Source organism: Harpia harpyja, chromosome 17 (genome assembly GCF_026419915.1).
Source record: "Harpia harpyja isolate bHarHar1 chromosome 17, bHarHar1 primary haplotype, whole genome shotgun sequence".
Taxonomy (NCBI): Eukaryota; Metazoa; Chordata; class Aves; order Accipitriformes; family Accipitridae; genus Harpia; species Harpia harpyja.
The window spans coordinates 8,567,919-8,592,510 of record NC_068956.1 but is presented as its reverse complement, the minus strand read 5'-3'; the positions used below and the strand labels follow the sequence as shown (position 1 = coordinate 8,592,510).

General features: G+C 37.3%; 1 protein-coding gene across 1 annotated transcript in view; it reads right to left on the bottom strand.

Moving 5' to 3' along the window:
• The window catches only part of TMEM135 (transmembrane protein 135), a 180,473-nt gene that overhangs the window by 37,549 nt on the left and 118,332 nt on the right, over positions 1–24,592 (bottom strand). The gene's annotated exons all lie outside the window — the stretch shown is intronic.

Genomic DNA, 24,592 nt, shown 5'->3' with positions numbered 1-24,592 from the left:
ACGGGTTTCCTAGAATACACAGACTTGGTAACATCCTCAGTTCTAACTTTACTCAATAGGTTCTTATAAATCTGCTATCAACATTTCATTTAATGCTTAAAACAGTAAAAGATCGGAACTGATTTTCGAGGAAGATAAGAAAAAAAGAAATAAAGTACATGATAGGTAGAAAATTAAATTCTCTCATTCTACAAAGAAAAGTTTATCAAGAAGAATTGGTTGTAACTTCTCAATGTTTGCCACTCTGGCTGCTATCTGAAACGAAGATTTCCCAGGGGAAAAAAAAAAAAAAAAATAATCCTCAAACAGCTGGAAACCATCCTAGAGATACAAAATAAATCACTTGCTAGTGAATTCCACACTCAGAAGCCCTAATCAGTACTCTATACAAGCAACAAAACAAACAAAACCCAGAAGGAACATTAACATCCCTCGTAACTGGTGTCTACTAATTGCAGAGCATCAGGACAGCTTCAATGGGAAAGCAGAGACTGAATAGGATTGTCTGATAAATCTATTACTCTCAAACACTCCACACAGTATTCCTGACCCTGCAGGTCACAACCTTTTGCTCCCAAGTCACTCATGCAAAGGGGGATAAAGAGGTTTAGCCCATTCTATTAAATCCTTGTAATTATTTGTTACAGTTTTAAGTCATCTAGCATTATGTACACAGTAATTTGGTGAATCACACATGCCCTTTTCAAATGAAAATACGATAGACAAAATGGATGTAATTTAAGGTAGCCCAAAACTCCGTGAGTTTAATTACTTTTATGTTTAGCTGGTAAAAACCCTATCTAGTAGACGAATTAGATATAATAGCCTCCAATTATGCATAAACCAAACAAATGTGAATTATTTCACAATGGAAGGACATTAGAAATTTATCTAAAGCTTAAATCTACAACAAAGATGGGAAAAACACATACTGACCACAACAGGGTATGAAAAACAGGGTACCATCAGAGAGCAGCATAGTCATAAGTAAATCTTTGGATAGTCAGTTTTCATTCTCAAATTTCACATCACTAACAGTTTGCTGTCAAATATAATATTTCTTTTATGGAGTAATTTGGCTGAAATCTGCCAACTGTATTGTATAAAAATGATTACTTCACCTTATGAATCACTTTTCATCAACATACTTTTAAATACAGCTGTGAAACTTTTGTTCTAGAGAAAAACAACAATTTTACATTGTTGATTTATCTGTGATAAAGCAAAGGGTGGAGTCTGGGGATTTGGGATGTTTTCTTTTTTGTATTCATTTACTTGTTCAGAATTTTAAGTATAACTATGTCTTTTATAAATACATTTTAAAAAACCATGTGCATTTTTATCTTGCAAAACAACGTTACATGGCAATCAGTGATAAATGTGTTTCATGATGTGCTTGCAAAAAATTGACCTGTGGAATGCAGTCGAGTTTGGGGGGAAAAAGTCCCACCTCCAGTCCAGAATATTAGAGTTCTGGACTTCACTAGGGAGTACGTTTTAGATGTATTTCTAATCCTACTACCAATGGTGAGGTCTAAACCCACCAGAAACATGTCCTCTTCAAGGGCCATATCTTGCAGCACAGGCAGAAGCATCTAAACTGACAGCCTGAAAGGACAAAATAACCAACGTCTGTCTTACTCATGCCAAATACTACTAGAGTATTTCATTAATTCTTTCCTCATTTTCAGATTCATGCCCCATCCCTGTGGGCCAGAACAAAGTACATGCAAGGAAGTTTAGCATATAAGGAGCAGAGGAAAGTTCACTACAAGCAACGTGCACCATGACAAGCTTCAGTGCTTTCTGAGCTGTTTCAGAAACAGTTCCCACAGGGGGAGGGTTTCGTGTTTATAATGTGGATACAATTACACTATTCAAAAGATCTCTTCTGGAAGGCAATCCTCCAATATGTTGTGTATTCCTATTCTCAGGGCAAATATTCCAGAGTTAAGAGGCTTCTTGACAGAGGCGAGCAACGCTGATGTCTAAGAGACTCATGAACCCTGTAGGCACAACCTTGACAAAGCACCACATGCCCTGAACCTTCAGAATATTTGTGTGGTCAAGTCACAGAGGCTCCGCAGAGCCCCCCTCTGCCTTTTGATTTGGTCATACACATTTTAGCGCTCTCTTGATCAAACTGTATCATTTTCTTTTATCTAGGATACGCCCCAGACCCTCCTGTGCCTTGCCAACGGGTAACACAGAACACCTTTCCTCACGTGGAAGGCACACCAAGATGCAAGCAGCTCCGTAGTGTCGGTGTCACAGAAGACGAGTGACTAACCCTGCGTCTCTGCGCTAAACCTACCGGCCCGCCGGGACGGGTTTCCACGTGTTAAGAAATTGCGAGGAGGAAAAGAAAGCACGCTCAAGAGTTGCTAGTGTTTTGTACAATTAAGCTGTAGAGACAGACGACGGAGAAAAGACGTCTTTTATCTTCTCCCAAATTTGTGTTGCGCTCTTCGAGGATTCAGATTCTCTTACCGGACTTTAATGTTGCCCAGTCTTTCTTGTTTGAGGTTTGTACACAAGTTTTTTCTGTTGTCCCATCAATATGGAACTTGCATGGTTGCAAACAGTAACTTAACTTTAAAATTGATATTGAAATGATGTTCCAAATTAATTTAAATTAAGAATTAACAATATTCATCAACTTTTTGCTCTGATACTTCAAAGTATGCCAGAAGTTTTGGTACCAGACATTTCCATGCAAAATACCATTATTTATTCATTCAATGATCAAAATCTGAACTAAACATTTTGTGAGTTCAATAAACGCCACCTCCCACCACTAAACATACTCACAGAAATCTTTTCTTCCATTTAAACACAACTGAATTATATTCTTTTAAAGAAGACCACACTTCACCACAGAAGACAGCAAACAGGACTGCTCCCTGTTTTCCCTCCCCTGGGTCAACACAGGGGAGAATGTATTCTGCTTCTGTAAACTCCTTCTTTTATAGCCCCCTGATTAGAAGCAGGGTTTAAGAGGTAAAGATGACCTTAGGTGTGCTTTCAGCATTGGGTTGAATTTCAATCACAGAAAGAATTTTTTTATTCATCAATGAAATAAAAAATAGTACAGCATTTTCTGTATGTTTTTAATTGAGTTGAATTATTTTTATAAGCGGGTGGCTCAATTCTTGAATTAATTTGGCATCCTGAGTCAGCTATATGTTTTCATGTCCTGTACAACTTAGATTTTGAGTATCTGCATACAGATAGCATTTCATTGCTATTTAACTAACTTGCCAGCACATCATGGTTAATTTCTCCTCTTCCTTCAAGTTTTTTTTTTTTATAAAGAATTTTTTCTTCTTTTTCTATTAATAGTTTAAAAAAAAAAAAGTAAGCTATATTGAGAAGGGTGCACATAAATAGTTATGCCTTTTTAGAGACAGGAAAAATACCAAGACATTTGAATGCCATTTATTATTGACCATACAAGCTTTGAGGCATTTTGATCATCCACATTCAACTTCTCTAGCTATGGATAAACAACAGGAGAGCAGCAAAGTTGCTTAAAACCAGTTAGGTTAAGTAAATTTTGTTTTTTTCATTAATAGTTAAACCAACAAGTTCTTCCAGGAGCAAACAAATGCACCGAGCCTGATTTCCTAGCAATTTGCACAGCAAGCGTAATCCAAGAGTGTAACACCCTCGCGCGCTCTCTGGGGTCTACAACGGACCGGGTTCATCCGGGAGCCTGTGATCACCAGTACAGCTGTCTTGACTACATAGCTGCTTTTTGTCATGAAAAAAGCAGAATTTTCTGTATCTTTGGGACCTTTATGTTTTTGCAAATATGACCAAAACTGGCTCTCGGGTTCAAAGGTTCCTAGGAAGAAGACTGGCAGGAACACACGACAGCACTGTCGCAAACATCCCTCCTCCTTTGGAAACCAGGCAAAACACGGCTGTGGGGTCAGGATTTCACTTGACAAACATACATGAAGTTTTGCAGTTATCTCCCCCGACAGAAATTATGTCTGTTAAAAGGCTAACGTGAAAAAGATACACTTAAGAAAAACAAACTCTCCTCGAATCTTATCTTTTTCACATCTTGTCATCTGTTTTTGTGGGAAGTTTCTATTAACATCTGTTCACAATATGATTTTCAGAAGTTGCATATTAAATTCAATCCATTATATTTTGAAATGGAGATTCTCATAAATCATTTTTTTTTACCCCCTTTTCCCTCAGACTGCCTCACTCCATAGGCACAAAGCAGCTTAATTTTAAATCCACAGTGGATTTGAAAAGCCTACTATTTGTTGCTTAAAAACTCATTAAATGAGCAGTTTCAAAACTTATATGAGACATTTTTCTAAACAGATAACACCACAACTACTACAGTGATCTGTCATAACAAGGCGCTTCCTCTTTTGCAAAACATTCAAGGAAACACTTCTACAAAATGATTCAAAGTGACACAGAAATGCCATGGTTTGCCACAAATTTCCTAAATCAATGCTTTAATGAGTATGATAATTTCAGCTGTAAGTACCTTACAAAAAACCCCACACTTTGTAATACGTCTATACAAAACACCAACTGTGGATGGGTATATAAACATATATAAACATTATAAACCAAATATGATCTACATTACAAATTACTCTTTAGTCTTTAACCTTCTCAGTTCCCACTATTAGTTTAAAAATTAAAATGTTACACCAGCTTGCACATCAATGTCTATAGGTATAAATTCATATATATCTATACCTGGACAGAATTATTCACTTTACTGGCAAAAAATTTACTTATTTCTCCCACATGGGTCCTGATGAAATTTCAGAAACTATGACAGAAATGAAAATTTCCTGTTTGATGATATTCCTTGTTTATATTGTTCAGAAACACTTTTGCTCTAGGTTAGATTAGCTGAGAGTGCACATTAGTTACTGCAGCATTAACCACGCAGTCACAACGTGAAAGCAAACATTATAAAGAACATTTTCCATTTGCAGATAAGTGCAGAATAAAATTGGAATCTAGGTGAAACAGTAAAGTACTAAGATTTGGGATATCCATGTTTTCCTCATCTTTAAATGAGGTTCCCAATATGAGAGAAACCTCCTTTTTCCTCCTGTTGATTTTTTTTAAAATGGAGAATATATGGTGGTCCACTCTATCAACTGACATGGCATGCAAGAAAGGTGTGGAGTTTTACTGAATGTTGCCAGATTCCTTCATGAATCACAATCACCCATGATACATACATGTATTTTTACATAGATATATATATACACACACACACACACACACACACAATTTTTTGTCTTGTCCTGTAGTAGAAGTACCTGTCTTCAGGGGTAAAATTGCTGTTAGATGCCATGCCCAGACTGTGGCAACACAGAGACATGGTTGGAAAGAGATTGTATTGCAGGATCATGCCCGTTTTTCTTCTTGAGTGATTAAGTGTAATTATCCCAAGAGTAAGTAAATGTAATTCTCAGCAAGGAACACTACATTTCTGATAAGCAAATCTTCTGCTGTGACCTTATTCCAGAAACTCATCAGGCTTACTTGCTGTGAAGCCTTTCACTAAGGAAGATATGAAAAGAAAGGGCAATTAAAAGGTAGATTCTCCTTTTCTAAGCGTGTGGCATTCAGTTGGACTCAGGCAGGGAGTTCAAGACTTGGTTGAATCTATTTAGATTTAAGAGACGTAAAACATGACTTCAGATCTGGGTGGTCTGTGTAATGTCCAGGAATATATGAACTGGCTCATCTTCAAAATAATATTTTTCTGATCTCTCTTCCTCAACTAATGAATTTTCCTCAACTAATGAATTATATCCACTTTAGCAATAAAATCACAAGGTGGTGTCTGACAATATTGTTCCTTTACATATACTGCTAGGTATATCACTGATATCCACGTGTCTCTTCAATTCAAAATAATGGGATCACTTTATTAAAACTATTACTGCAACTGGACATGAGGATAAAAAGTTGGAAGGTGCTGTTTTTATACAACTTTATAAACAGATCAAAACCCTAATTTTAATCATGCCTAAGAAAAAAAAAAGTCAGTTTTCCATCTGTAAAATTAGCTCTGTGCGAGGTGTAGATCACATTTTTTTGTGAGATATCTGCTGAAGCCAGAAGAAATCTGACAAGGCAGAAAACAGCTGTAAAACTTAGTCCTGCCATAAATTGCTGAAGAAATCAATGTATCAAGCTCCTATCTTCTGTAAGTCTTTTCCTGTGACAAAATCAGATTTTCAATAAAATGAACATCCGTATAGTGCATCTTCACAGCACCTCAAGCTTAGTCAACACTTCATGAATTCTTAACTCTAATGTAAAATTAACATTCAATTGAATCTAATCTCGGCAAGTCAAAAAACACTTCTGATTATGTATCTCATAAATGTACTGATTAGTTTGAGTTTTTATTTTATATTTCCTAGTTCCCAATTATATCTGATTTTTACACAGGAAACAATTGTTAAATACTAGTAAGTATTAAGAGAATATTTTATTTTCCTGTATTACTGATGTGAATATGAGATATTTCAATAGTAAATGTGCTAAATACAGCATTTAATTTTCTGAGACCAAAATCCACAGTATGTCAGCTTTAACTCTGTAGTAAGCATCCCTGTTAATCTATTATAACACCATGCCACCCAACAGGCAGTGTTCAAACATTGTATTTGAAGAAACACTGTCACAGTCATCTAGCTTGAAAAAAAAAAATTTAAAAAATGGCAGAGGAATCGGGAGAGAATTAGTCTAAACCCTGATTTCTTCTGCAATCTGGCATCAACACATACATTACTTGTGCTGTATCTTTCCACCATCAAACATTCATTAACAGGTTATCTCACCCACAAGTTTTCAAGCAGCTTTGAAACCCAAACAACTTCAATTTAAATGAACCAGAACATCACTTGCTAATACGCCTGGTCTCTAAAACATACATCCCGCAGTAGTACCGCTAGATATCCACCAAAATACGCCATTGCCAGAGACCAGAGCTGTTGTAAGTGGGACTCCAGCTGAGCCTAACAGATGACTCTCTTTGGACACCATGACCTGAACTCAGACCATCACCCACTGACAACACTCATTTCTTCAATATTGAAGAATTTCCCAGCCCCAAAAGAGCCAGTATAGCCCAGCAGACCCCCAGCAGGACGACTTCCACACGGCTTCCTCTGTATTTCCTCAACCTACAACAGCCAGGCTTTCAAGTACATTATTAATGTTTTCTCCTAATTGCTTCCACGAAGGAAAGGGAAATTCCTTCTCTTCCATCTCCCAATATAGGATTCACAACCCACACATCATGGACAACTCGGCAACCTGCTCCCCGTCATGTTTTATCAGGCACTACATCGAACTGAAGATACCTTAATCAGTTTTTCAAGAGGAGAGGGTCACTCATACTCATGACCAACCGTATGTAGACTTGTCTACATATTATGGGGCCTCACTGCAATCACGACAGACAGACTTGGCTACACATCTGAAGAGCGTTCCTATTTCTTGCAGCTATGGCAGATCGATGGGGTTTGGTTTGCGCCTTCACAAGACGCACTGTGCCCTGCCAGAGCAGTTCTCGGCTGTTCTGAGGTCACTGCTTAAGCATCTTCCCCCAAGGAAAGGGGCAACTGCTCGTTAATTAGCAGAACTGAAATACGTAAGGACCTTATTTAACAAAATAGTAGTTTGACACATGTTGTCCCTGCCGCCCCCCCGCAACTATATAATCTACCATTTTTCCATCTTCCATCGGATTCCTACTCTTCCAGGACTTCGCAGAGGTACGAGAAGGAGGAGCTACCTCCTCTGTTCTGGGGAGGGCAGGTGGGGTACAGAAGACCTGCAGTGCAAGCCGCAAGCCAAGCGCAACCCAGAAGACCACTGCTCCATCATGGATTTTTCTGAAAGTACCTTCTAGCACCGAGACTTTTTAACTCGATGAAGGAACAAGACCTCCTGGGGGGGAGGAAGATGGAGGTGGGGGGAGGTTAGTCACCCATGATTCGTACTCAGTTGCCAGCTCTCCAGCTGGGTTAAGCATCGCGTGACAGACTTGAAATCCTGATCAAGTCCTTGATTTACATTTTGGCATGCTTCACCAGCACTTCTCAGCAGGACAAGATGAATCATTGATCTGTTCCAGTACAATAATTTCTATGTATGTTCATAACCTTGGAAGAATCTATATAAAATTTGAACACGCATTTAGTTTGCACAGTGCTCAGCTGGATGATTTTCAATCTTCAAACACTGAATTTTATTCAAGTTGTGCAGTTACATTGGTGCTGCGTATCTTTGTTTGCATGTTTAAACCAAAATTGATTTTGAAAAAAAAATTTAAAAATCATCTCCTAGGTCTTAATTTGGGTCTTAATTTTTTTGAGATAAATAGTTCATAAATTAACTGTATCAGACAATGTCACTCTTAAAGATCCCCAACCTCAGAAAAGCTTGACTTAATTGCTGAATAAAATAAATGTAGCAAGAGACACAGACAACCCTTGAGCATTTTTTCTGAATTCTGCCTCAACCAAGCTCACACGGGTCAGACGCAAACAGAAAGAGAACTCCTATACAAATGGAAGTAGCTACAACTGCCAACGCTCGAAGAGCTCGAATAACTCTCCGCCATTGCACAAGAGAAAACCCCCATCCCGCGTCCTTCACGTACGGCAGAGACCGTCAGCATTTTGCAGGCTCAGGACTAACGGAACATCTCCTTAATGAGGTTTACAGACGTTTTTCTGAAGTTGTAACTCCCAAAGCCTCCAGAGCACCAGGAGCTCCAGGCTCCCGCCAGCCCTCGGCGGGTCCCTGACCTCCTCTTCGCAGGCGGGCGCTGCAGGGCCGAGGATCGGAGGAGCTCTGCTTCCCACCTCCCACCTCGCCGGCTCCGGAAAGACTGAGCTTACAGCCCTGCCTTCCCTTTGCTTTTCCTCAAATGAAGTTTTAGGCTCCATTTGATCCTTACAGCTCCACTTCACGTTTAACGTACCAACTTGAGCAATTCTGGCCATTAGTATAAAGAGGAGGCAATTATCTGGTTATAGACAATATTTTACATGATGCAAACGCATTTTTTTTTCCTGTATATATCTGAGAATGCCTGAGATTTTATAGGGTGTTATTTAAGAAATATTCATCATACAATTAGGTAAAGGAAACAATGAATATTTTGCATCACTGAGCCTTGCTCAAGCTGGGGGACACCAACACATTCACCATCAACTACCAGCTTACTTGCTAGTGAAAGCTAAGCAATTTCTGTATGTTTGTTAGATGTACGTATCAGAAAACATTTGAGATTATATTAGGCTAAAACCCCAATTCCCAAATATTACTTTTAATATAGCAGGTAAAATAATTCAGGTAATATTGCACTTAGAATAGTTCTTAGAAACAAAAAAATCTAAAAAAGTGCTTATCTATTATTCCAACAAATTAGTGTGAAGAACACTTTAACTGAAAAGAAAATTAAAATAGTCCTTATTTTTCCTCCCTTGCCCTTTTTTAGCATAATGAATAACAGAAGTAAAAAGTTGTTTAAAAGTCAGGAAATGTCACTGTAGAACTACAACACCTGGTATTAAAAAAAAAAAAAAAAAAGGAATTTACTATTAATTTTTAAAAAAACCGGAAAGATCAGACATTTTCACCTTCGATTACATTACTTAATGAGACTGCATTTAAGAATACTCAAAAGAAAATTAATTTTACATTCATTTTTTCCTTCCTGAGAAACGCTGCATTTTTCTGTAATGCCTTTCATTGAAACCTAGATAACTGCTTTTCAACGGGTGCATGTGCGTGCAAATGTGCATATCAGTCGCAGTGTTATCTATAATTCTGAGTACCAGGTGGCATGTTCAGCATACTTTTATTAATCGCTGATATGCTATTTGATTGCAAGGGCACTTTAAGAAGAGGGAAATGCATGGGATTATGCATAGTGTATGATTTTAATGTGAGGTTTAAAATTAGTATTTTACATTTTTCAATTAATATTAGCTGTCTATGAATCAAATGTGTCTGAAGTAAGGGTGTGCTGAGAGACTGAGAGTGAAAGTGCAGCAAAAAAATCACCAGACTGCTTTGGCAAGTCACAATAACTGCTGGGTAACTCACTATATGCTTCCCAAAGACGACCGATAGCATATACGCAGACAGCAAACCCACTGTAAATGATGACATCTTCAACTTCAGCTAATCAAACATGTAATGTAAGCAAATGTTTCTAATACACGCAAAGAGAAAAGCATGGATATCGGGTAAGAAACCTGAATAATTTATTCCTGCACTTTCCCCTTATATTCATCAGTTATTAAAACAAACTCAAGCACTTCGTGACACACCCTAAACAATTTTGATGATGGTCTAAAGTCAATGGATTTACAGTAGGACGCTAGCCTATATTATTTCTAATAATATTACTCATTAGACTAGTACTGCTTGGGGGGGTTGTGCTGATATAACCCAAGCTGACACTGCCTTGTCACCAACTCACAGCACATACAGTACAGTGAAAACTTTCACACTCTTATCAGAAGCCACAAATAATGCTGCAAACTTCTTAAAAGATGTGAAAGTTTAGCTTTCAACATAAGGCTTACCCTTTGCTTGTACCCATGAGAAGAGGTGTATCAGCAAGAAATTATCAGTAACCTGTCAGTCTGTATTACAGATTGACACCAGAGGATGAGTTAAATTCCTGTTTCATTAAGTCAGCTTTGGAAGGTGACAAATGCAGAAAACCTAATAGTGATTCCTTTTAGCTGGGTCTAAAATTTAACTTTTAAAAAGGACAGGGACAAATCAAATCACTTTTTTGCCTTGTTTTATCAACTATTCTTTACAAAATTAAAAGAATAAACTTGAAACAGAATTCCAGAAAGAAGCTTTTCCATTTATTTCTACATTCTGGTTTCAAGCATTTTATTAATTTAGTATTTCCTCAAGTGCTATAAGTTGTTATCTATTTATTTAGTTCTTCACGCAGCAATAGAGAGAGAAAAGAAATTCTAAAACAGGAAATGAATAATTGGAAAAACCTTAAGCTACTTGGTATTTCTATTGTACAACTGATGAGATTTCAAGATTGACAAGATTTCAAACAGCCTTCTACAGCAGCTGTTAAATAAAGGTCTGGGCTACAACCATATGGCTTTTTCTTTCTACAGGAGACCTTGCACTCCTAGAATAAATGCATACAAGCAGTACTAGAGACCCAGTATATGACTACTACCATGCATGTTTATGTTGCATTAAATCACAAAGGTGTTTCAGTTACTCCTTGGCATGTCACCTCCCTCTTATAACCGATCTTTGTTGCTTCAGTGACGTATTACTTATTTTGCTAGCAGTCCTTCCTCATAAATTCTACCGCTGAATACAATTTACTGTTCTCTGGCACCTAGATGACATACACAAAACATAACACTTCTAGTGGATTCTCTTTAAGGAGTGACGGTTTACTCCTTATGCAGGAACAATTCCTGTAGGCAACAGAAATTTGATTATTTTAAAAAATCTGATACAAATACCACAATTTATATGTTTGACACCACCCATTTAGCCTCCACTTACAAATGCCTGCCCACTTGAGTAGTCCTCCTGCGCTCAGAATCAACACGCAGCCTCAGAAAGAGAATCATAGTTACACTTCCACTTATATCAAAAGTTATATAGAATAATCACATAAAATTCCAGAAGGTAGGAACAGAAGAAAATTCCTGTAGTCCATTCTCCATCAAAAACAAGGACTGCAGCTCTACCATTTGTGTCTAACCTGATCTTCCATGACGGACAATGGAATGCTGGAATCTCCCTGTCTGTGAACAAACTATCCCACTGCTCAGCGAGTCTTAATATTAGAAAGTTTCTCTAACATAATTATTACCAACCTGCATCTACCTTGCTTCAATTTTAGTCTATTATTTCTTCTACTTTTCACCCAAGAGAGAATTCATTATTCTTTTCCTCATTAGAGAAATATTGCATACATGACAAGACTATTATCGGTCTAGACTTTTTCTAGACTAAAGAAAACATTTCAAGTAATTTCAAGTTCCTCAAAGAATATGGCCTATAGATGTCTGATCATTCTCATTCTGCTCTGGGCTCTGCACAGTTTGTCCACGTATAGACTGAATTTTGTAACTCCAGCTGACATTATCAACACTAAGGAGACATCAATGGTAACTTCACATGCTTTGCATGCTATACTTTTATTTATATACCCAATTACAATTGATTTTTCCACATCCCGATACTTTGACTCATGTTCAGGTTGTAATCTAACTCCTAGGCCCTGCTATGAAGAGCTGTGACCTAGGAAGAGGTTCCAAATTCTCCAGCGGTACAGTTAATTCTTTCTTCCAAAGTGCAGAGCCTTCCACCAAACTGCATCCTATATTTTGGGAATATTTCTCCAATTTGCCAAAATGTTTTGAATGACATATTTATTAAATCTGTGGATAAAACCAGACATCTTGGAGGCCTGGTTGGGTCTCATCGTTCAACAACGGTATTAATGACCAGGATGATGACTTAAGAGTTGATATTAAATCTACGGATGGAACCAATTATCCCCGGACAATACTTCCACTCTGATAGTAAACTCAGTACTCCGTTTTTTCATCCAGTTTTAAGTAGGAGTTTTTTTCTACAGTGTACTTTGAGGCCTTGCTTATGAGAATGTCACATGAGAGTCTGTCTGAAGACTTACTGAAGATATATGATATCCTCTATTACTTCTGAACCAATGAAGCCTCTTATCTTCACAGAAGGAAGCCAGATTGACTTGACACAATTCATTCTTGACCAGTAACTATGCACACTGTTATTCAACTCCTTGTTTCTTCTAAGTGTCTTCAAAGAGTGTATTTGAGGAATCATCCCAGAATTTTTGGCATTTGCATGATCCTGGGCTAAACACTACTTTAATGTTTCATTGAAAAAAATTAAATATACTTTCATTCAAATTTATACAGAAAAAACCCAATCTCTCACAGTATCCTGACATAGCAGAAAATTACTATTTAAACTAAGGTATTCTTCCTACTTTAAAAAAGCATAAATTTTAACTTAAAATGCATTAATTCTTACTCTTTAGAGCAAAATCTCAACTACGAATATAACTGGTTTAACTTAATGTTTCTTCTGGTTTTTCCTCACTTACTATTTACTTATACAATTCTCTTATTGACACAATAAGCAAAATTCAAGTTTCTTAAAAATCCACTGAAAATTTGCCATTGAATTTTTGAACCATAGTTTCACCTGATGATTAGACCTATGGTTTGATATTAATGTTAATAAGAGCAGAGTCAGATTCTGAATTACAGTTTGCTATTACATTAATCAGATCAGGTTAGTTTGGGGCAAGGATTATTTAGGCTAAAAATACAAGACTAGAAACCTTTCCTCAGTATGGTTTCTAGTCAATATATCAAACATACGAAAGAGAATAAAGAATGTCTCATTCTTCAGAATATTTGAAATGGCCCATAAAGTCTCAGTTTCACAGAAGAAGCTGGGTTTTCGCAGCAGTTTCTTGTTCTGTGAAATTGAGACTTTATGAACTGAAGCGTGTCTGTGAAAATCATCTATGACATAATTTATACTCTTCGAACCAAATAATGTATAAGCAGAAGGTAGAATGAAGAAGAATGATGTAATTCAATGTTTATAAAGTAGCAGACATTTGACAGGCTTCAAATTATGTCTAGGATACACTGATTGATACCATTATCCTTTAGCGTGTTTTCCCTGACATTTTATCTTAGGGCTAAAAGCCAAAAGAAAGACCACAAGCATCTAACCACAAAGTAGCTCTTATTTTCCTATTCTAGTCAGCAATTAGCTCACAGGAACAGAATTCCAAGTATTTCCAATGCCTGTAGTTAAAAATATGCCTGTTTCTAAAATGAAATATAAATGTCGTATGTTAAAAGCCATATTTCTGACTGTCGTTTTTAGACTACAAATATATATTCAAATTGCACACTAGTTACATGTAAAATATTTAATTGTGTGCATCCCTTACATAAACAGAAAGATTATTTATTTTAAAAATACATACCAAACCATGTAGATTCTAATGAAATGCAATTGCTTTCTGCTTTTTATGAAATGGAGATTTTCTGCCCTGACTGCTATCAAATCAGAAACATGTGATGAGTGTGAGTTACCAGTTTAGGACTTGTATTACATGACCACAATGGTGTCTGCAAGAACTACAGCTCAGTTTCTCCGCAAAGGATTGTAGCAATCAAATGAACACAGGTAACATTCAAATGACAAGCAGGGATTTCTGAAATCTAATCCATCCTCTAAGAATTATGATTTATTTCTTGGTGTGACCCTCCTTTCCTAGATGCATTTTGTAAATAAACAGATCATTCTTAAAAGTTTCATAACTGCTGCTCAAAGGGATCTCTTCTTTTTCTTTAATGTCAGGAGGATTTTGTTTTTCTAAATTAAATAAGCAACTACACAGACATGTCCCTCAGCTCAGCAAAAAGAGATAACTATTTTTAATAGAGCAGCAGCAAAAACAGGAAGAACTGACAGGAAACAGTTGGGAAGAAGAAATTAAGCCAAGGAGCTGAGAGAGTAAAGAAAACAAGAGAAATAAGAGTACAAAAGCACTAAATCAACTTCACTTTCACCGTATTACAAAAGTACATCTCTTACATCCTAATTGACATGTAAAGTTCCCCAGGAAAATATTGCATAAAGTCACAACAAAAAGTAAAAAAGAAACTTTTACGGTTGCATAGTCTGCTTGTTGTTCAGCTCTTTTTCTTCCCCCATTCCCTTTTGAAAATTGGTTTAAAAGAAAAGAGATATCAGGAAATTGAAATTTCGCACTCCTGCTCTCTCAAAAAACCAAAATATAATAAAAGTATCCAATTCTGCTGAAAAAAAGAAATGAAGAATACATCTATTGAGTTAGTGTTTATTTGGCTTAAAACTCTATCTTGTTATACAGCTGCTTATATACTACTCCCTACCTTAATTCTCTGACAGCAATTCTGTACCATGCCCCACTTTTTAAAGTTAAATTATGTCCTGTAACAGGAATGCAGAAGAGATAGCCTTGTGATTTAAGAACTGGACTGGAACTCCATGGCTCAAAGGCATCGCTACCATAGATTTTGTATCTGACCTTCTGCAGGCTACTTAAATCTTCTCCCGTAGTACTCCATCTGTAAAATGTAAAGTGCCTCAAATGTCTGTGAAAGGGTAAGTCAACTGGCTGCCAGATTGTTAGTATATAGCACACACATAAGAAAAATCTTACAGAAAAATAATTTTAAATAAGGAAGGAAAAAAATAACTTTCTATAATGTTTGGCAATAAATGTAAGCAAAATATATCTAACAGTTTTGAAATCCTGCAAAAATAAAACCCAATCCCTCCACCCCGTGAACGGATCTTTTTAGCACCAGGATTAAAGCAGCCGGAAATCTTGCCTGCACTGTGCTTCCACTCGCAGACCCTGACACTTTAATGCCAGGATCAAAGAGAGAAATCGAATCTGCGAAGCTCAATTGCTTTCTCATCATCTGACTTGTAATATCAGCCTTGTTCTGACCAGTGCCTCGGGAGCTGGGAGCCACAGGGGTGATGTGCGGCACTGCCAGCAATCGCATCCCCGGAGAAGGCATCCCGGGGCAGCTGGGACACCGAGGTCCCCAGCAGCCACAAGCGGTTTATTCTCAAAGCCTGAGAACCAGAAGCTATTTCCCCTCTTTTAGTTTGCATTTAAGGATGACAGGAAGATGATAAACAGCCAAAGCCCCGACACATCAATATGCTAGCAGGACAAAAGCCCTTTGTGATTGACAGACGAAACCTGAAGAAGGGGAGGAGACCCTCTTTTTCTTCCTTTGGGGATGGCTCTGGACAGAGACGCCTGAAATTTTAGCCCTCAAAAGCTTCTCCCGTTACCACCAGATCACCTTGCAGGTAAACACCTTCCTGGTTCACTGAGTCACTGTTACATATCTGAAAAAGAATCTCCACTGAAAAGTGATAATGGTGGAAAAATACTCCCTATTGTATAGCCATAATTCTTGCACCCCTTGTCTGTAGGCAATGCATTTCCTCTCTCGAGGAGGCTGTGCAACTGGATCCAACTACATGTAAAGCAATCTGTTGAAATGAGGACAAGATTTACTGTTGGAAAGAACAGGTTTAAATAAATTCCAGGAGCCTATGTAACATATGTCTAAAAGTGACCAAATGTGGAAAATTACATTTAATCTCTTCATACTATATTCAAAAGTTAGTATTTTCTATAAAAGAGTAAACCTACTGATTTAGCAAATGCAATGAATGATTTGCAATAACTGGCGTTCCATTTTAACTCCCAAAGAAATTAATTATTTCTGTAGACTATTTAGTTACATTTTTAATAGTGTATACACAGTACTAAACCCCCTATTTCAGTTTTTTTATAGCATGCAAATTGGCACATGTACCATGCAAAGTGGCAATGGAAAACATATGATACTTTTATCAAAAGGTACTCCTTTCTTCCCATGTAGTCATAAAATCATTTGCACTACTTAATCCACAGGAAACAATGAAACAAGCCACCTGAGTTTAGTGTAAAAGTGGTTTTGTTTCTGTTTAAAAGCAGTGAAGCCCAACAAAAGAGATATCACCCACTTTAAGAGTATCGTCTTGACTTTTGGCGTGTAGCGCTAAGGAACAGATATATTGGCATATCTCACTATGAAAAGTTGCAACCACAAAAAAGCTAGGAATTAGAATTAGATGGGAATTAGAACAGCGTTTTCTTCACTCGCTGACAGCCAAGAAGGCCTACTCTGCAGCCTTTCTGCATGCTGGAGGATCAGAAGCAGTGTGATTTAACCAGGGGAAAATCAAAACCCAGCCCAACTTCAGCCCACACAGTTAATATTCCTCATTTGGACCTAATCTAACCATAGCTTATACCTTCAAGAACAGAGGTAGTTTGAAGACAAGAGTATAATACAACAATAAAATACCCGCTTACTCATTTCAATCACTATCACCTTTTCAACTTGAAAAACAAAGTGAAAAATAGTATGAACTGGGACTGGAAAACCTCCTATAATAAGAAAGGTGGTTCAAAGGATTCCAGGCAGTATCCATCCTTTTAAAAAAAAGCCAAAAGGACAATGATCACCTTTATTCTGGGCTATCATTTGAGCATAATAAGGTCTAGATAATGCTTAGGTATATAAAAACAGAGTTGAAGACAGAGTGCTGCAAGAGCATATAATGTTTCTCTATTAGATCAAGAGGCATAAAAAAAAAGGAAAAAATGACCTGGTGACTTGTAAATTAGGTACTAGGATGATCCAATATGCTTTTAAATAAGTACTCTCTATGAAAAGCTTTAGTAAAACCAAAGACACAAAGCTGCACTACAGCCCTAATAATGCAACCACCTGCGTTCTCCTGCTCCTTTAGTTACAGCCGGTTCATGGCTGGTGGAAACCCTGTCCTGCTTGGCCTCTTACTCCTTCGCTGCAGATACTGTCCTGTCTCCCCTCCTCGCCCTTCTCTCTTCTCCTCTGGTCAAGCAGCACATCTGATAACAAGAGCAGGTAAAGGAGAAGCGGCCAGTTTTGGCACTCGGCGTAGCCCATCAGTCATCCTCAAGCGTATCCAGAGCCAAAGGAGTGAGAGGGATTCACAGAAGAAACCGTTCTGAAAGGCACTCGAGCGGAGCATCCCTCTCCCCGCCGCACGCAGCGCCCAGCCAGATCCTCCTCCCAGCCCCTTCCCTCCCCTCGGCTCCCACCGCAACGTGGGGAAAGCGACGCAAATCATCCGTCTTCGCCGATAACAACGCTGCTGGCTGTTGTAAACTCTATCTCACCTTTCCTATTCTCTTGCCTGCTTTTCAGGAGAGACTGCGGAGCTGCCGGCTGGGATGGGGGGAGGCAGAGACCGGCACTGGGCACCGACACGGCTCAGCACCAGGTAATAGTTGCTCTGATTTTTAAGAGATGCTGCTCCTAAAATTCACTATCTAAAGGAGTGTTTGAGGTATCGTAAAGATATTTATGCTTATCCCTTTCAACACCTGAATCTTACAATATAGATGCCGAGGCTTGGTTTTGTTCTCCGTGATGCATACAGACGTGCACTCTGTAACCTCTTACCGGAGAGACGCACGGACGTCCCGACATTGCTCGGCTTGGCACGACAGCCACCAACGGCTGGCAGTAAAATAACGAGTGCAAGGAATATAGACTGATGTGCCACGCATTTCCTCAGAAGGAACTGTAAATACAACAGGCACCGAGCGATTAACAATCATCATCAAAATGTCAAACGTTTTCTCTCAGGATATTTTCAGGAAGTAGTCAGGTAACTCCTGTTATCTTAAGACTAAAATAAGTATGCTTTAGTAACATTTCAGTATCGCCAACATATATATTCAGAAAGTAAACATGAATATTAAATGTTACACTCTAATCCCTAAACTTACTATGTTGTTAACACATACTTTCTCAAGAAAATTTATACAGCACCAGGAAAAAAACTTATTAAACTGAACATTTTTTGACAGACGCCTAATTTAAAGGAATACTTTAAATACTATTCCGAAATTGGCAACAAATTTGACATACATCAGGTGAATATTACCAAAAATGCATGTGGAATTCAGTAACAAGTCAATGATAACATGGTTGCCTATTTTTTGAAAGATACAAGAACGGCAAATTTAAATTGCCTTCCCAGTTCATGAGATGCATCTCTAGGACACATCAGAAGTATAAATGCTTTCTCTTTTTACTCTTGACAAGGATCTAAAGAGATTACAAAGTTTACTGTAGTTTCGTACTTTATATTACTGTACAAATTAAAATAATTTCATTTAGAATTCAGAAGGAGGCTTTCAAATATTTGACATAGTTTTTCCATGTAGGAAAGAATTAATTCTATGATGTCTTTTTCCTGTCATTCCCATCCACAGACTTTGGTAATAACCCAGAAAGATCAATACTTAAATATATACTTTTTTTATATATATGTGTGTATATATCCCCTTCCTTTTTTGCAGAGTACAAGGTATTTCTTTCATATTTTTCATAAAGAAACAGTGAAATGCAGTGGAAGTCTGGTGAAAGAGTATGAGAGAGAAAAAAAAATGTGCTTCATGAAAATAAAGAAGTAAAAATACTTTTTCACCTTTTATTCTATTGGTATATAAACAGAGGATCGATTATCTCACCTTTCTACCCATATTTGGATTTGAACTAAGCCCATGCAATTCCAACCCCAGTGCTCTGCCAGAGAAGTGTCAGAGTTAACCCCTATAAGGTTATCTTCTCATCTGCAGCCCCCTCCTATGATACCATGTTTTACTTTTGCTCACACTAAATAAAACAAACTGATATTTATAGCATTTCTTACCAGAGTGAATGTTTTCATCTACTCACCAGGTCATCCAAAATACCTCAGAAATCAAGTTGCATGACAGTTACCAAAACAATGCTTTGAACCACTAACTTTGAGATGTTTATATAAGGACAGTAAAAAACATATATAAACACAGAAAAAAATTCTCATCTGCTTTTTTCTTCTGATTTATTACCTTATAATTTAATAGCAGAGGACTTTTAATGTACTCCTATAATTCTACAGCAAATATAAAAGACTTCAAAATAATCTTTATAAGAAAGGGGAAGATTATTTGATATTAAATCCATATAATAACAACACCAATTGTTAAGCTTGCTCGTTCTACAGTAAAAAAAGAGAGTAGAATTAAAAGGCAAAAACATCTTTCAAGTCGTTGCTTCTGTACAAAAGGGAGCTTAGGTGATTAAACGAGAGACTGATACAGCACTGGTACCACACATTTTTAAAAGAAAATAAAGGCACTTTGAAATATCATGTCAAAAATACTGAATAAATTACAGGATATGTGTTTCACAGGGAAAGAAGAGTAAATAGCTGTAATTTGGGAGGCTAGAATTTCATTAATGAGATAGAATAAAGGGCTCTGCAAACAAAAGGTCCTTTCTTAAAGTTTTTCAGTGACTTTACACGAGTTTCAGTATTCCCTCTTAATGGCAGTATATGACATTGCAACTGCATTTCTTAGATGTTCTTTTCATTGTATTTTTCATTATCCGTTTTCAATCAATAGATAATATATAAATGACATTAAGAGATCAAGAGCTTCCTGTTGGGAGCTATGCAAACTCCGAGTTATGAAAAACACCATGTTCTGCTTTTGAAATCACAGCAATAACTTCTGATTGTCTGAAATTATCGTTTCAGAAAATAACATTTTAACATTTATCTCTATAGAAGACAGACTTCATCCTCAACTTATGATCAATCAATCATCAAAAGCATCCAACTTCCCATAATAGCTGGTTTCAGCTCATACATGCAGCTTTCCTTTCTAGGGTTCAGAGCAGATGAATTAACATGTGCCTATTATAAACTGGTAGTATATAGTCTAAGGATTAACTACTATAGCAACCAGCGCTGTAGTCTGCCAACACATACTCGCCCAAATTGCTGGATTTTCTAAGTTTATGTGGATAGGATTTATATGTAGGTGTTCATTTATTATGCAGAGATTGCAAGTTTTCTATTATGTGGATTTCTTCAAATATGTATAAAAGCACAGCCATTGCATCACCCTTCCAAAAAAACCCCAGTGTAATATTCAAAATAAAACTGCTGCTAAATTCTACGAATATTTATTTTACACATTATAGGATTCCTCCTGCTTGTTCGTTTTATTCTATTCAATTATTGCAGAATGGTATTCTGGACAGTACCATGAAGTATTCGAACTGAAATAAGATGACATGAAATCATGGCATAATCAAAACCTTTCCACGCATAACCTTAATTCCATGCAAATTTTTTTTTTTTTAAGAGAAGCATTAAAGAAAACTGTGCTTTTGTTACAAGACACTTTAAAAATGGTGCATTTTAAAACAAATCATACATGACATCATATGACATCACAAATGACTTTTTTTGAGTAAGCTGTAAGTATTAAGTCCTGGTGAAGTTCAATGTCACCCGAAAATTAATTCCTAAAGATATGGGAATGTTCTTCTCCCCAGAGACACTTCTGTATGTAAGTTTCTTAGGAAAAAATGGGTAGAAGGGGAAAGAATCCTGTTTCAACTGTGATTACCTATACATATGCACTAAATACATGACAGATTGCACTACACAAGTTACTGTATACTACAACTATCCAGAAATGAGTGATGCATGTTTTCATCACTTCCAGTGGAGTTGAGCAGAAGCATTTTGAGAAAAAATGGAGGTACAAGTTAGGAGAAAAGTAACAGAAAAGGAGGATGGAAGAGAAGAAAGAAAAAAAATTACACTAAAATATGCATCCTTTGTCTGTAAATATAACTTTGTTGCTTGTAAACCTATCATCTGCATTCCAGCTGCTTTTTTCCTAGTGTATTCTTCTATTTTTTGTCCTGTCTGCTGACACAATCTTATTTTTTCCCTCTTCGGTCAACTCTCTCCTTCCCTCTTCCTGCTGTCTTCCTTTCTACATTGCTATTCTGAATTTACCTTTCGTTCTGACTCCCTTCTCACTTTATCTGTTCTGGAGTAATTATTCCTGGGTTTTCTTTTACCATTTCAGTTCTGTAACCTCACTTCTTAACGCTTGAGATTCAGCACCTTCTTCTTCTTGTTGTCCTGTAGTAGATGCAATAAAGTTTGAACAGTCCAACAGAATTTTGGGAAAACTCCAGTGATAAATATCAAGGCTAGTTGGTGAAGTTTTCAACTAGTGTGAAACATCTGCCATAGGGATGGGCTAGGAGGATCAGCGGTAGCAAGTCAACACGATGTGAGGACAAAGCCTTCCAACAGAGAATAAAGGCATTCGTTTTACAATGGGATAAACCTTTTCTATACCAAATGAAAGGAAGATTACCTGAATACTTCCATTTTTTTAATAATAAACTCCCCAGATCCATTACACAGGCTTCTGAGCCTTTCTGCTGCTTTGGAGGCAGAAATCAGATGTGTAAGTGTTGGCAGAGAGAAGCATCAGCACATCGTAACTGCCTGGCCAAAGGACCATTACATAATTTGTCTTGAAAATAACTCAAGATTGACATTATAAAGAGATACCGAGAAAATTCATTATACTAGAAAAGGAAATATTCCAATAAATTGAGAATTTGCTCATACTTCCATAGATCAAGATTCATACATTTATTAGAGAAATATTTCCTACTGGTGCGGGTAGGAAAATACCCACATCAAGGGAGAAATATGATCATGTTACAATTATGTGCCATATTGATTTTGTTCTCTTTTAGTGGATAACTATCAACCAGAGCGCTTGCCTTTCAGAAGCAACACTAAGCAAGCCAATTTAACAGGCTGTTATTAACATGGCAACCTGAAAGACATCCTGAAAGCCGTGTCATGTATAGAATATATCTTAATTCCTCCACGAAGAAAACAGTTCTGAACAATCCAGCTCAAATAACTTTTCATCTCCTAGGTTCAGCAAAGATCACCTTAAGCCATGCCGGTGTGCACCGCTTCCTTCGTAAGATTTCTTTCCTCGCTATCTAAGTGAGTTTATCCCTGCTGCAATTTATTATTGTAAGAAGAAATGTCTTGCTCTGTTATCTCTCATCCTTTCTATCACAGCCAGCAAGAACAGACTATCTATTCTCTTCCTCTTTTCAGCAGTCTTGTACACACATGAAGACAGTCATTCCATCCTTTTTTTTTTTTTTAAATTAAGTAAACACAATCCATCCTTTTAAATAAGCCATGTTTTCCAAACTCCAGATCACTCTCTGAGGTTTCTCTGACTCTTCCATATTCTTCTTGGCATGCAACAATCACAAAGGACACAAAAATGCACTGAGAACTTCTTAAACTTTAAGTGCAACAAAAAGACAACTTTATACATTTCAAAAACTCTGTACATCCCATTACAGCGTTTCCCTTGTTACAGGAATTGTTGACTTACACTCAGCTAGCAGTGTGCAACAACTACTGTTGGGTCTTTTTTCAGTGAACTGCTCCTTAGCCATTTGATTCCCTACACCTGTAAGTATATTACCTCAACCTTGTCGTTACTAAACAGCTTTACGGTTTCTCAGATCGTATCTCCAGTTTGCGTTTATTCGAGTTCCGAGTCTGTTCTGCAAAGTAACTGCAGTTCCCACCCAGCAGTTTTATCTACCCGTGCAATTAACTTTTTCACTGTTATCGTTGTCATTATTTAAATATAAAAATATTAAACAACAGAGGACCTGAGTAGGTGCTTGTCAACACAGTCAATGCATCCTCTGTCTGACAGCCAACCTCTGCCAACAACTCTGTCCACGTACTGTCCGGAGGGTTCTGTACACACCCAGAGGTATTTTCCCCCAGACCAGCTATATCTGGTTTCTTTAGGAGAGTACCACATGAACCACTGTGAAGAAGTTCTAGTCACAATACCGATTACACTGAGAAAGGAAAAAAACATCCCCCAAACTGGTCTCTGCTAATTATTTTTGATAAATCTACTTTGCCTCACCATTTTTGTTGTTTACAAACAGATGTGGTTTTTTCCCTGAAAATTAAACTAATGGACCTATAACTACCTAATCCTCTATTTTAATTCCTCTGTTACAACACCAAAGACAAAGGAGTTAAATTTTGCTGATGATTGCTCAACAGGATATCCATCAAGCCTGGCATGGAGGGACTAATTTTAGAAGAGAAAGTGGTTTGTAGCCCTTTCAACTGCCGGTATTGCTGTGTCAGGTCAGGGAGGAATTCACCAAATACCCTGGGCTCTGGTCAGTTCTCATTTAATTACCAGGTTGTCTCTAAAACACTGGTTCATTACCAAAGACATAGACAGGAGACAACTAGCTTCCTCCAAAATCATACAACATTTACAGCTTCCACCAGCATTTCAGTGTTTTGAGTCGGTTTAATTAACATACAGACAGGTGTCCAACTTCAACCTTACAAGTCAAATTCCCCGAGGCTGTTACGCCATGACTATGGGAAGTAGAAGAAAATAAAGCAAGGAGAAGACTGCCAATGCAAGGGTCTTCATGGGTGGTAGATCAAAGGAGGAATGCTTCTTCAAATTCTTTAAATTAACAGCTCTCTCCTATCCACAGACTGTTCTTGGCCAATATCCGTACATAATTCATAAGTAATGGAATTCCAAAAAAACAAGCTGCAGCTTCCAGTTTTGCTTTTACCAGGGGATCATATGGCTTGAAGAACCATAGACAGCTACATGCCACAGAAAACTCTGTCAAAGGGCTGTGGTCAAAGGTTACTTTAACAAGCAACTTTTCAGCTTGAGATAAAATACAGAAAATTTGAGAGGTCTGGTATTTAAAAGGGAAACAATGACAAGGTAAATGACTTATTACATATATCTTGCAAACCGAGAGAGAAAAAAAGTTATTGAGTGTCTCATCCGACCCCACTACCGTATGTTTTAAAAAAGAAATACAACAAATAACTTGTGAAAATGTATGTGAAACTAGTTTACTCTAAAATTAAAAGAAGGTAGTTGCACCTGCACGCATGTCAAATA